Source organism: Nothoprocta perdicaria, unplaced genomic scaffold, assembly GCF_003342845.1.
Source record: "Nothoprocta perdicaria isolate Ctin4 unplaced genomic scaffold, notPer1 scaffold_131, whole genome shotgun sequence".
Lineage (NCBI taxonomy): Eukaryota > Metazoa > Chordata > Aves > Tinamiformes > Tinamidae > Nothoprocta > Nothoprocta perdicaria.
The window spans coordinates 1,749,303-1,762,460 of record NW_020454439.1 but is presented as its reverse complement, the minus strand read 5'-3'; positions in this window follow the sequence as shown (position 1 = coordinate 1,762,460).

Below are 13,158 nucleotides of genomic sequence, written 5' to 3'. Positions count from 1 at the left end.
TTTTTTTTTTTTTTCTTTTTCTTTTTTTTCTGTTTTTAGTTCCTTGGGAAATTGATACCAGGAATCAAAAATGTTGTGCATGAGATTATAGTCCTTTCAAGATCATCAAGCCCCTTCAGTGCAAAAATGTGCTTTCATTTACAGAAAGCTGTTAATGTGGTGCTTGTAGGGGAAATGAGTAATGTGAACCCCCACCACCCAGCCCTTTCCCGCCTTGCTTTCTTCCTGGCAGAAATATGTGCCATTCGTTTCTTTATTTCAACTGCCAGAAGCTGCCACAAGGTCTTGACCCACTTAGCTTGCAGATCACTACACCTTTTATGGGCTTCAGGGCTTGTTTTGTCTTGTTTTTGTTTTTAATCAGGTGAGATGGCATGAATGAGTCAATGAGTGTCTTAGGCAGACAGTAGAGAGCAGCTGTGGCCCCCTACAGCTAAAGTAGTTTAGGTCACCGGTAAAAAGTTTCTTTTCTTTGCAGTAAGTTTGATTTACAGAAATATTTTTCCCTTTATGAAGTCTGAATTGATTTTATTTCACATCTACGGTCATGGATTAGGATGTGAAAACTTGTGTGTAGATTTTGTTCATTTTTTCATTTTTTTGTTCCTATGTTTGCTTAGTGTAGAAATACTTTTAGATGCGTATTAGTCTTGAGTGCAAAAGAGGGTCCGTTCAATTCAAGACAGTGTATTCAGTTGTGCACATGGGTCAATATCTGGTGGTAGTTTGTAAGAAGAGTCAGTTTATTCTTACTGCATTGTGAAATTTCATGGAATGATTGTGAAACTTGAGAGGGATTAGAATGCTTTAGTTTTTACAGAACTGAGGCAGGAAAAGCTGCTTATTTGAATCATTTTCTCTTGTACATGCAATAAGATTCTTTTATTATTATTATTATTATTATTCCATTCAGATACTGTAGAAGAGTCTACTGAAATGTCTGCTATGTCATGGGAGCAGTGCTTGTTTCCCATGGAGCAGTTATATGATGAACTGCAGTCACTGGAAGACATTTATTGCTGACACGCAGATTTTGTCAGATGTCTGGGCAAATCCTTTACCAGAGGACAGATATAAGGGGTATACTTGTTCTTTTGGGTAGAAAGAAGATATTTGTGCTTTCCATTAGGAACAGAGAAGCCAACCCAAAAACTTCCTTATACTTTAGTTGTATTTGAATTGCATCCTGCAAGTTACTCTAAGGGGGGAGAAGGAGGAAGCTTGACTAAAATCTGAGGCTGATGGTTACTGCAAGTTACTACTTAGTCTCTTTTTCCTTATTCTCTAGTATGACTGTTGGATTCTGAATGAGAATACTACAAAATGAGTCACAATTTGACGGTGTTAAAATGCAGTATGTGACAAAACTTTAATAACTTACATGTGACACATGTATATGAGCATCAGTATAGAATAAGCTACGTTGTCTGAAAATTTAGACATTTTGATGCACAAAATCTGCTTTCACCTTGTACTTGTTGAAGTCCCAGTCAGTCTATATTACATTTAATTTGTTACTTCCCTCAGATTAGGTAAAAAATCACTTTGGTATCAAAAAAGAAAAATAATTATTAAAAGAACATCCTGGCTGTCTTACATAGCTGATTGAACTATTGCCTTTTCCTGTGTAGTGGAAATAACAAAACTTGGATTATTTTGGGTTCCAATGCTTGATATCTGTGCTAAAAAGAATAGATATAATTTTAAGGAATGTGACCTTCAGTCTCAGCTTCACTTATGAAGTGTGCAGCACTTTGGAATATAGATCTCTTTGGTCTCAGAATATTGACTTGAGTAACAATTTCCGCAATTTCCTTTATATAAATGATTTAGCACTAATAAATAAAATACATTACTTCATTTACAAAATGATGAATCTTCCCTAAAAGTGCATGTAATTTTTTTTTAAGAGAACAAGATTTCTTTTATTATTTCTATTACATTAGCAGATAAGATACTGAACTATAAAAGCAGTAAAATAAAATTCTTTGTTTAGAAGAATGTGGTGATACTCCTGAGATGTTTAGGATGTTAAACATGCTTCATTTAGATTAAAACTGTGAACTAGTCTTAGTAAAAATAGATCATCTTTATGGGCTAAATATGAACAAGTTTGGGTCAAGTTCTGAAGCAAGTTCCAAAGACTTAAAAACATTCAAATATAATGGATATGTTGTGAACATGCAGCTGCATGAAATAAAATTATAGGCCAATTTCTCTGAACAGAAGCAGTAAAATAACTTTCTTATAGATTTCATTGAAAAAACTGAAATCAATTTTTTTTCATTTTTTTCAAAAGTACTGAGATGACATACGATGTCTATTTTGTTCTTTCCTATAATGGGCTTTTTGGCAGCATCTGGGGATTTCAAGTGTGTTTTCATTCAGAGTGTTAAATGGAAACTTCTGGACAGTTCTCCTTTTCTATGGTGATTTTTGTTGTTGTTTATGTTTTTATAGTGCCTTTATTTTTGGTTCATCTATCCATCACTAATCAAGGAATTCCTATATCTGTTAGGAATTAAATGACCTAATAGTGTTGAATTTAGTGACTGTAACACATATTTCCACTGCTGAAATTTTTGACAAATATGTGTATCTAAACAAAAATCCCAAGCTCCTGTACTTGAAAAAATATCTGGAATTGAATTGTTAAGGGCTAGATTCAAATTAGGCATAGCTAAAGGAGGACTTGGGATGCATTTAAATTTAATAAATATGTATTTATTAATATTATTAATTTTACTACATCAGTATTAATTAAAAGCTAAATTTAATATCCTGAGCACTCCTTTTTCATGCCCATCTAACTCTGGAGACCTGTGTGAAGTGTTTGGTTTCCTAAGGAAACAAAGATTTACATGATATATTTCTTAGTCTTTTCTTCCTATACACTTCTCCCTGTACCAAAAAAATTAGGATATTATATTCTTCTAAAATTTTTGAAAGAAGAAGGAAAGGCTCTGACAGAAGCTCCCCTCCCTTATTAGACATTAGAGGATCCACAGGGACAGCTTTTCTTTTGGATGGGGCATTATGACATTTCTTTCTCACATGGATCCTTTGACGTATGACAAGGGATGAGGTCACAAATTTCACAGTGCTGTTAAAAAGTCATTCAACAGATTTCTCTTCTGAAAAACAGCCTTCATCTATGCTTGTGCTCACACAGATATTGTTTACCTCAAAGCTCCCCAAGGTTCTTCTAGAAGTGCTTTTTTTTTTTGCCCCAGCAGTGCTGACCAGCTATTCTTATTGTATACTTCCTCCATGCAAACCTCGCTGCTTTATAAAGAAGCACAGTGTGGTAATCATCCTTTCACATGTGGTTAAGTCTCACAAAATGCAAGGGTAAGCTTTCAGTCCAAGAATTTGTCTCTCTCGCTCGCTCTCTTTTTTTTTTCTTTTTTTTTCTTTTGTGGCAGCTTGGCTATGAGAGGAATAACCTCTCAAAGGAAGAATGAAGGAGAATCAGGTGTGCCTCACTGCTTTATGGCATTCTTAAAAGTAATTTGTAATAACTTGTGAGCTGTTAGAACAAATGGAAGTAAGTGATCTGGATTTCATAGGCCATACCTCTGAGGTATCAGCTACTCCTCCCAGTTCGGTATCATCAGCAAACTTGTTGAGAGGGCACTCTATTCCTTCCTTCATCTAGGTCATTGATGAATAAATTGAACAGGACTAGACCAAGGACTGACCTCTGGGAGACCCCTAGCCTAACTACAGGCCTCCAAATGGACTGTGCGCCACTGATCACCACCCTCTGAGCTCTAAGTGAGCTCAGTGAGCCTCTCAGTGAGGCCATCACTGTTATGTTCTGGGCTGTCCTACTTTGCATGTCCTGGCTGAACTGAATTCCTGAATGTCATCACACCTGAGCTAGGAGAAAACTCATCTGCAGTTTGAATGTTATCATTAGCTCCAGGATAACGCAAAATCCATGTCTTGGATCCACTTATCCTCTGAGTAAAGGAGAATCTGTATCCAGATGATGTGGCCCAGGCTTGTGTCTAATTGCAGCTTTTCAGACCATTTACATATGCACTGATTACAGATGCATAGGTCATATGAGGCCTCCTTTACAGGAAGGAGCAAAAGCTCATGTCAGGAGGCTGATGCTTAGCAGAAGGCTTGGTGCTTGTGGTGGGGTGGAATAGAGCTCTGAAGGGTGTGGGAAGCAGCAAATGGTTTGAAGTGAGCAACTAGCTAGGTTTCTGAAGTAAGAATGGCAGGAAATTATTGCTGTTGTTTATGAAACAGCTGCTCTAAGTAGGTGTTGCTTCCAAGGCGGTGTGGATTTGCCTGAGTGTCTGTTGCCTTTTCCTTAAAATTGCAGCTGTGGATGACAAAATTATGTGTGACTGAAGACAGTACATGCCACTTGCAAAGAATTTACAGGAAACATTATTTTTCTCAGAATCTTCTCTATAAAGAGGAAAATAATACAACAGAACAACTATTACAAGTACATAATGGACATGCATTCCTGTTTCTTTTGCCTTTTCACACTATTTTTAGAAGGTTTATTTGATATGAGCATATGCCTTTTTTTAAAAAAAAATCCCAACATCTGTATCCGCTAAGAGGAAAAGATTTCTTTGGTGGGATATGCTCTTGGGAAACAGATTTTTCATTTCACTTTATTTCCTCATAAATGAATGTTTTCACTGTACGCTCAACCTTGTTTGCATCTGAAGTCAACTAAAGATTAGTAACTAATCTTAAATTATCTAATCTAATGAAAACAAGACTGAAATCCTGATACCTTTAAAAGAGAAACTCAAGTGAATGTACAATAACCACTATGGGAGGTATGTTATTGTTAGTTCCCTTTTCCTTATCTTTTCATCTTTTAAGCTCCTGCATTTTGTTGTGAGTAAATTCTATTTTTTTTTTCTAAAAACTCATTTTAAATGCTTCCTTTCAAGAGTGTCACAACATAGATCCCCACCAAATAAATTTAGATGTTAGAGAAGTCAAAATTCTATCTATTTTGGGGAATAGGTCATGTGAACAGAGAGCACACAAAGAAATACAACCAAATCAAACAGTGTTTTCTTTCATATAAAGTATTAGACACACACACCTGCTCCTGTAATCACCCTTATGTTTTCAAAGATAAATCTACCACACGGAATTGTTTGTGAGTTACAAGTAGCCATTTCCTGAGCAAGCTCCAAAGGTGTGGGATAGATGAGTGGACAGTGAGCTGGATGAGGAATTGGCTCAGTGGCAGGGTGCAGAGAGTGGTTGTCAGTGGTGTGGAGTCCAGTTGGAGGCCTGTAGTTAGTGGTGTTTCCCAGGGCTCGGTCCTCAGTCCGGTCCTATTCAATTAACGACCTGGATGAAGGGATGGAGTGCTCCCTCAGCAAGTTTGCTGATGATACCAAACTGGGAGGAGTAGCTGATAGCCCTGAGGGCTGTGCTGTCATCCAGAGGGACCTGGAGAGACTGGACCACTGGGCAGTGAGAAACCTCATGAATTTCAACAAGGGAAAGTGCAGGGTCCTGCACTTGGGGAGGAATAACCCTGGACACCAGTACAGGCTGGGGACTGACCTTCTGGAGAGCAGCCTTGCCGAGAGGGACCTGGGCATCATGGTGGACAACAAGTTCACCATGAGGCAGCAGTGTGCCCTCGTGGCCAAGAAGGCCAACGGGATCCTGGAGTGCATTAAGAAGAGTGTCTCCAGCAGGTCGAGGGAGGTGATCGTCCCCCTATACACAGCCCTGGTAAGGCCACATCTGCAGGACTGTGTCCAGTTCTGGACTCCCCAGTACAAGAGGGATGTGGAGCAGCTGCAGAGAGTCCAGCGCAGGGTTACGACGATGATCAGGGGCCTGGAACATCTGCCGTATGAGCAAAGGCTGAGAGAGCTGGACCTGTTCAGCCTGAAGAAGAGAAGGCTGAGGGGGGATCAGTGTCTGTAAGTACCTCAAGGGAGGCAGTGAGGAGGAGGGGGCCGGCCTCTTTTCAGTGGTGCACAGCAATAGGACTAGAGGAAACAGCCACAAGCTGAGGCACCAAAAGTTCCACAGGAACTTAAGAAAACACTTCTTGACAGTGAGGGTGACAAAGCACTGGAACAGGCTGCCCAGAGAGGTTGTGGAGTCTCCTTCTTTGGAGATCTTTAAAACCTGCTTGGACGCAGCCCTGTGCCGTGTGCTCTAGGTGACCCTGTGTGAGCAGGGGGGTTGGACTCGATGACCTCTGAGGTCCCTTCCAACCTAAAGCATTCCATGATTTAGTAAAACTCATTACCGATCCACACAATGAGACATCATTACATTTGATATTATGTCATTATTTGATGATTTATGCATTAAAATGTTGACATAAATTGTTAGTGTTAACTTGTTCTCAACAAGTCAGCCAGAATCAAAAGATAACTGAACCTTATCTGGTTAATCCTAATCAGTGAAAATTAAAAACAAAACAAAAAAAAAAGGGCAAAATACAATATTTAACTGCTCCTACAAACTTACAGAAATTGCATGGATATCTGGCAGCCCAAAATGTTGCTTAGCCCTTGGTTCATGCTTAATGAAACCACTTATACCTAGTTTTTCACAAAGCCTTTTTTTTTTTTTCTTTCTTTTCTGGTGAAGAAGATCTATGGAGAGCAGATAACTATAAATAAAACTATAGTTATCCAAGTTTTTGGAGAGCTTTATCCAAAAGTTAATATGTGTTAACTGCTGTGTGTATACATAAATACACACTTCAGCAGGGCTACCATTTTGACTTGTGTTTGGCAGCTGCAATAATGAGTGGTAACTGTACTAAAAGTGTATCCCCAAAACTGCATAAGTGATGGTGATTTAATAAGAGTGTGTTTTCAGAACTGACACGCACAAGGTTTGTGTACACTAGCAGAAAAAAAGAAGTGGATTTGTATGTTTACATTTGTGTAATACATACCAAACACATCTTCACTGTCATCAAAATATAAAAACTTTAAAATGTAACTAGTTCAATTACTGGATTGTGTATAGCTCTTCAGCACTGACTAATATGTGCCCGGAGTCAGTAGTGGCCTGTGACCTAGCCCAAAAATCTAGCTCAAAAAGCCGAATTTTAATGAAAACCTTAGAAGAAATTTAAAAAACTAGGTTTGTTTTAATAACCAGCCTCTTATTCTCAGGAAGTACCTGCAAGAAAAAGAATATCAAAGGCATTTAGTGATGTGCAGTTTTGGCCAGGTGAAGAGAGGCTGCAACTAACGCTGAATCCTCTTTGGGAACTTCTGAAGACATCGCTACGATAAGATGGACGGAGCTAAGGTGCTGCTAATAAGTCGATAAGTTCTTAAGATGGCAAGAGATGGCGTAATCTGGAAAGATCCAGGCAAGTAACTAGATTTAAGAATTTTAAAAGTTTTAGTAACACACAGGAAAAAATGCATGAAATTTTACCTCAGAAGGAACCTTTTTACTAAGGAGGTTCCCTGAATAGGGTCTTCAGGTAGTGGTCTTCAAAGAAATGAAATGAACTTGAGGAATGTTTCTCTGTGTTTCTCTGGAATAATGTGCACTGGAAAAAAAGTTATTGTTTTGATTATATTTTTCCTGGATGTAACATTACTCTAGAAGGCCTGGAAGGAAATTTTTAAGAATACTCCTCATAGGTTGCCTAAAATTTGAAGCATCTTTTTAAAAACATGTTTTTCTTAAAAGAATAAGCTAAAAGCATGGTATACGTAATTTTGCCTGTGTTGCTTTTTTACATAAAATTATACTTCACTTGCAATTTATGTCATAGAAAGTAGAAAACTAATATTCAGCTATATGTACCCCCAATTAATATGTCACTTTTAGTAGTGGCTTTTGTTCATAGTTTTATTGTAACTTTAAATAAATGCTATTCTGTCATCATTATCATCATCATTGGTGATGTTTAGATGTTTCTTATTAAATAACTGAGGAAATGGCTGGGAAAATGGATTTTGTTACAGTGCAATTTTTATAAACCGGTTATGACTTCTTTTTACAAATTTTTTTCCCAGAACAGCACATGGCTTGTTGCCATATGGGTTTTGGTTCCTTGGTGAATCACTCTTTAAGGAAATCCAATTTGTGAAGTAATGATTTGAGATCCTCTATTCTGCTTTATTTTTTTTAATATTATTCTTTTAAAGGTTATCTTGTGAATTAAAAGGATATTTTTACCCAAAGGAGAAATACCAGTAACCTACCCTATTGATTCAAGCAAGGAGATTGAGCTTCATTTGCAATAGAAAATGCATTTGAGAATGCAAATTAAGAATTTTAGGAATTGTACATTAAGGAATACTTTGGGGGAAGTGGGAAGGAGATGGAGACTAGAATAACAACACTGTGGTATGAACTATAGACTATATTTAGTAGTGGTGAGAGTAAGGTAATGATAGAATTTGAGGCCAAAGCCAAATTGTTTTTCAATAAATATGGTAACAACTTATAGGTACTGATTTAGACTCCTTTAAGACCTTGTCACTGTATCTCGGTAATAAAAAGTAAAATTTAAAAAATTTCCTTTGCTTTAAAAAAATTGCCTCCCCTGGGAAGGCTTTTCCCTATCAGTTGTGATAATGCTGTAGGCACTGCATTTTTTTTAAATATGTTGCCTTGACTCAAGTCACTTAGAGGTTTAAAAAACACTGTAAGACTATATCACTTCTACATTAAAATAGAATTCTCTACACAAGTGTAAATTCCTGAATTATCTTAGAAATGGCAGATGATAGTATCACTTCAACAACAGAAGGGTGAAAAAAAAAAAAAACCCAGTAGCATTGCAATAGGCAGGTGGATAGTATCTGATTTCTTTGCAGTTCTTTTCAGTGCATATTGTGAGTTTTGTTCTGTTGAAAAGGCTTGACTAGGCAGCAGGCAAAAGCCTCTTTGTGTGTCAGACTTGTCCTCTGTTTTCTAGGTTGGATAAAGGAAGACAGAGTTGCTAAAGGCTGCTAGGAGAAGTTTCTAGAGTGGAAAGCTGCAAAGAACAAGGGAGTGGCTAGGGCAGAGAGCTAAGCTTTGAAAACTTCCGCCCCCCCCCAGCGGATTAACAAAATTACAGAATCACAGAACGGTTAAGATTGGAAGGGACCTCTAGAGATCACCTAGTCCAACCCCTGTGCTCAAGCAAGGACACCTAGAGCATATGGTACAGGGTCTGGATCCAGGTGGGTCTGGAAGATCTGCAGAAAAGGAGACTCCATCACCTCTCTGGGCAGCCTATTCCAGGGCTCTGTAACCCATTCATGAAGGTTTTCTGCAGCCCAAGAACCTATTGGCAGGGGATAAATTGCTGAGGTGAAAGACTTTTTATAGGAACTGTATCTTTCTGTGTGAAATCACTTAATGTAGGCTGAGCTATATATTTTGAAAGAACATTATCTTGCACATCCTTGGAGCCTTGCTAGAACTGCTCAGCTAAATGGTCTCAAAATTGACTCTGCATAAACTATGCTCTGGCCTTGCTTGGGACTATGCTCCTAGCATAATTCTTGCTGCCGTATATAGAGATGTTCTTTAAGAGCCTAGGAGAAAAAGGCTGCGAGTTTTATGCTACCCAGTGCTTCCCATACTGTGCTGAGAATGCTCCATGCTGAACATTACTACAGAAAGTGTAAGAGAGTAAAGGAAAAGTAAGATCAGAGACAGAGAACAGGAAGCAAATTCTTCTGCTCTGACTTTTACCCCATCTTATAACTATTTTGATAGACACATATTGTTACAGTCTAGTTATGAATGACAGTGAGTGCTAGCAATGTAAGTTTAGAACAGCTGCGATCAACTGTATTGGTGCGTATTCGTATGTGCACTTATATACATGCCTCTTTATTACTACTTCAAAATTCTGTTCCTCACATCTTAATTTCACAGGTAGACAAGAAAATACTTTTTGAAGAATACCTTTACTTCATTCCTGTACGCAGGATGTCAAACAACTTTTGTAGAGGGAGGATCTTGAAGAGCCATCTAGTCACTTCTGCATACTCTCATTCTTTTATTTTTTTAATATCTTAAAATATTTTTAATTATAAGTACATTTTAATACTTTTTATGCATAATTAATTACATTTATTTTACTAATTATCTAATAAACTTTTTGACCACATTGATACTAATTTGGCCAAGAATATAAACACTCATAATATTTAATTCATAAAATAATTTCCTATGGAATGAGGTATGATACTATTTAGAGATAGCGACAAAGCAAATAACAGGCAGTGCCTGATGCAACACTGACTATGGCTTTTAAAATGCTATTCTTTTTCACATCAAGGAAAGGATTTGACTAGAAATTGTCCATGAAATATTTCTTATACTCTATGGTACTCTTGTGTTTAAAATAAATAATATATTCTCATGATCAACTGCTTAATCATAGTTTCCTATTTATCATCTAATATATTTTTAAATCAAGTTCCAATTCTCATATTTCTTCAAAGACAATATTACTGTTCTTAAGGCTATAAAATCTGTGTTTTTGAAATATGAATTTTGTCATAGGTGATTATGTACTCTTCTATAGTACTTGAATGTAAAAGGCTAGCTTTCCCTATCATGTTTCAAAGTCAGGAAAGAGCTGACATGTCTTTCAGTAGTATTTGTTATCTTTGTTATACACTGGCCCCAAAATTTTAAAACTTTTTTTTTTCTTTGAGACTTTCTTGTCTATACATGTTAATCTTCTCCTAAAGATCTTTAGATATTATATGCTTTAAATGCTATCTGCTGAAATAAATTTAGCCCTGGATTGAACTGTAATTGATTTTATTCTAAATTGCAGAAATTGTTCATATAATATTCATCTTCCTACCAATGACAGATGAATCAGAAATGAACTGTCATTAATAGTTTTGAATTCCACAAGGTTAACTCTGATAATAAGCTCTTCTATTTAGAAAAAATACTATCCCTAGGTATCTTGAGCTGAAGAAGTCAAACTACTTTCTTTCCCTTTAAGATATTAAGGTAGTATATCATTTTCATCATCTTAAACATGCTGACTCTTAACTTTTGGCTGTTCTTTGCAGAACAGAGGTCACTTTGGCTTAGGGAATTCATCATTTCAGGAGTGTGGTGCAACTTGGCAGTGGATGTCCCCGCACCTCGGGCAGTGCCAGGATCGGCCCCTTGCATGGCTGCACTCAGATGTGACAGCAAGACAGGTGAGCTCCACTGTTATGTCTTCTAACCACTACTTTGGGACTTTTCTTAAAGAATGCACATGTGAACATGTGTATGTATGTGCACAATACACATTAATGTGAGATGCAGAGACCACAGAGTTTATCAGTCCAAAATGTGGAGGCTGGATGACTGCAGATAAGTGCTTGGATTTGCTATCAAGTCAGTGTCATGTACCTTTGCATACTACTGTGTTGAGATAGACTGGCTTTTGAGTGCCTTGGTGTCACTTTCTCTATTTTTATTTAGTTCCTTTTGGAATGACTGGGACTATTCCCTTAATGTTTAAGGAGCTAATCAATAAATTATATGCTTTATTAAGTACAGTGAGTTTAATTTTTTATTGGATATTATAAATCAAGATTTTAATTGCTGAGATTCAATTTATCTTCTTTTAATGTTTTTGTTAGTATTTTCCAAACACTTTTCTTCCTTTTGGTTTGGGATAGTTTAATCCTATTTTAAATACATCATTTGGATTGATTCAAATGGCTGAAGTGCTTGTCTCTCAGATCTGTCCTTTATACTCTGCCTTGCGGTATTTATTCCATGCTCATCTTATCCATAGTCTGTGCCTTCATTTTTCAACACTTCCTGCAAACATATATATGAACACATGTATGTTCTGGGGTAGATGAAAATTTTGTGTTCCGGGAAAAGTTTATATATACCTTGCTTGAAAATACCATGATCCTAGATACATCATTTTGTGCTGGTTTTCAAAATTATGCCTTTTTTTCAGAGCCTGGCATGGGACATGTTAATCTGCTCCCAAAAACATCCACTTGGAGAGAGTAGACCATAGTGTAAGAATGGAAACCAGCAAAGACTTTAAAAAAAAAAAAAAAAAAAAAAAAAAAAAAAAAAAAAAAAAAAAAAAAAAGGCAAAACCAAAAAAAACAGCTAAAGCTATAGAGTCATTCTATTCAGAAGCACGGGCATTTTCTGGGTTAAAATTACAGCAGAGTCTTTACAGTTTCTTTACAAAAGATTCTTAACAGATACCTGTTTTTGGATGGTTTCTGCTAAATGAAAGTACCTTTAAAGTGTTTGTTCAGGCCTTCCTGAATGAAAGATAGGACCATGAGCAGTAAGTGCCAAGTGTTGTAGAATGTTTCTGATGTTTTTCATTGCTCCTAAAAGGAAAAAACCTGATGCTTAAAGGCCATGGTAGTTTATAATCACTTAAGAAGACAATGACTCAATCCATTCTGTGTATCTTCTTCCAGGATTAAGCCTGAGTGACTGCTGAGTCACTCATGACTTTTAATTAGGATGAGAGTGAATACAGCCCCTCCTCCTTCAGTAGCTCTTTTTTATTTTTTTTTTCTTTCCCATAGAAAGGTTGATGAAAGGAGCTGAAAGCATAAACCTGACTGCTCAGCACTTCTTCCTAGCCATATTTTTTCAAGCGCTTTTAATGGCTTATCGGCCTTTGGGAACATGTCTGTTTTACTTATCCCTCATTCCTTTCTGTCTCAGTGATGTCATTTGCTTTACCTAAGCTTCCAGCTTTGTTACTGTACATATAGTGAGAGTCAATAGTACTTGTGTATTGTTTATATTGAAAGACTTAATTGTTCATGTGCTTTCAGTAGGCTTTCTGAGTAGAGGTTCCTATTAAACAACTTCTAAAAAATTGGCTGGACAGACACAATAATGGCAGACACAATAACAACAACAGAAAAACAACAAAAAAAAGGTTAAAGAAGTTTCAGATTCACACAGTTAATACACTGCAACAAATGTTAAATTCATTTAATAGATTGTAAGGCTCAGGATAGCAAACAGAATCCTCTATTTTACTGTGCAAGTATTTTTGTCTTTCAGTAACCTCCTGTCTATGTAACAAATTAAACAAGACTTGTCTGCACATGAATATGCACACATACAAGAAGAATAAAGTGATTATTAATTGTATACGCTTGTTAATATATAATTATAACAGCAGTAGACTAGCTTCTATGCCACCTT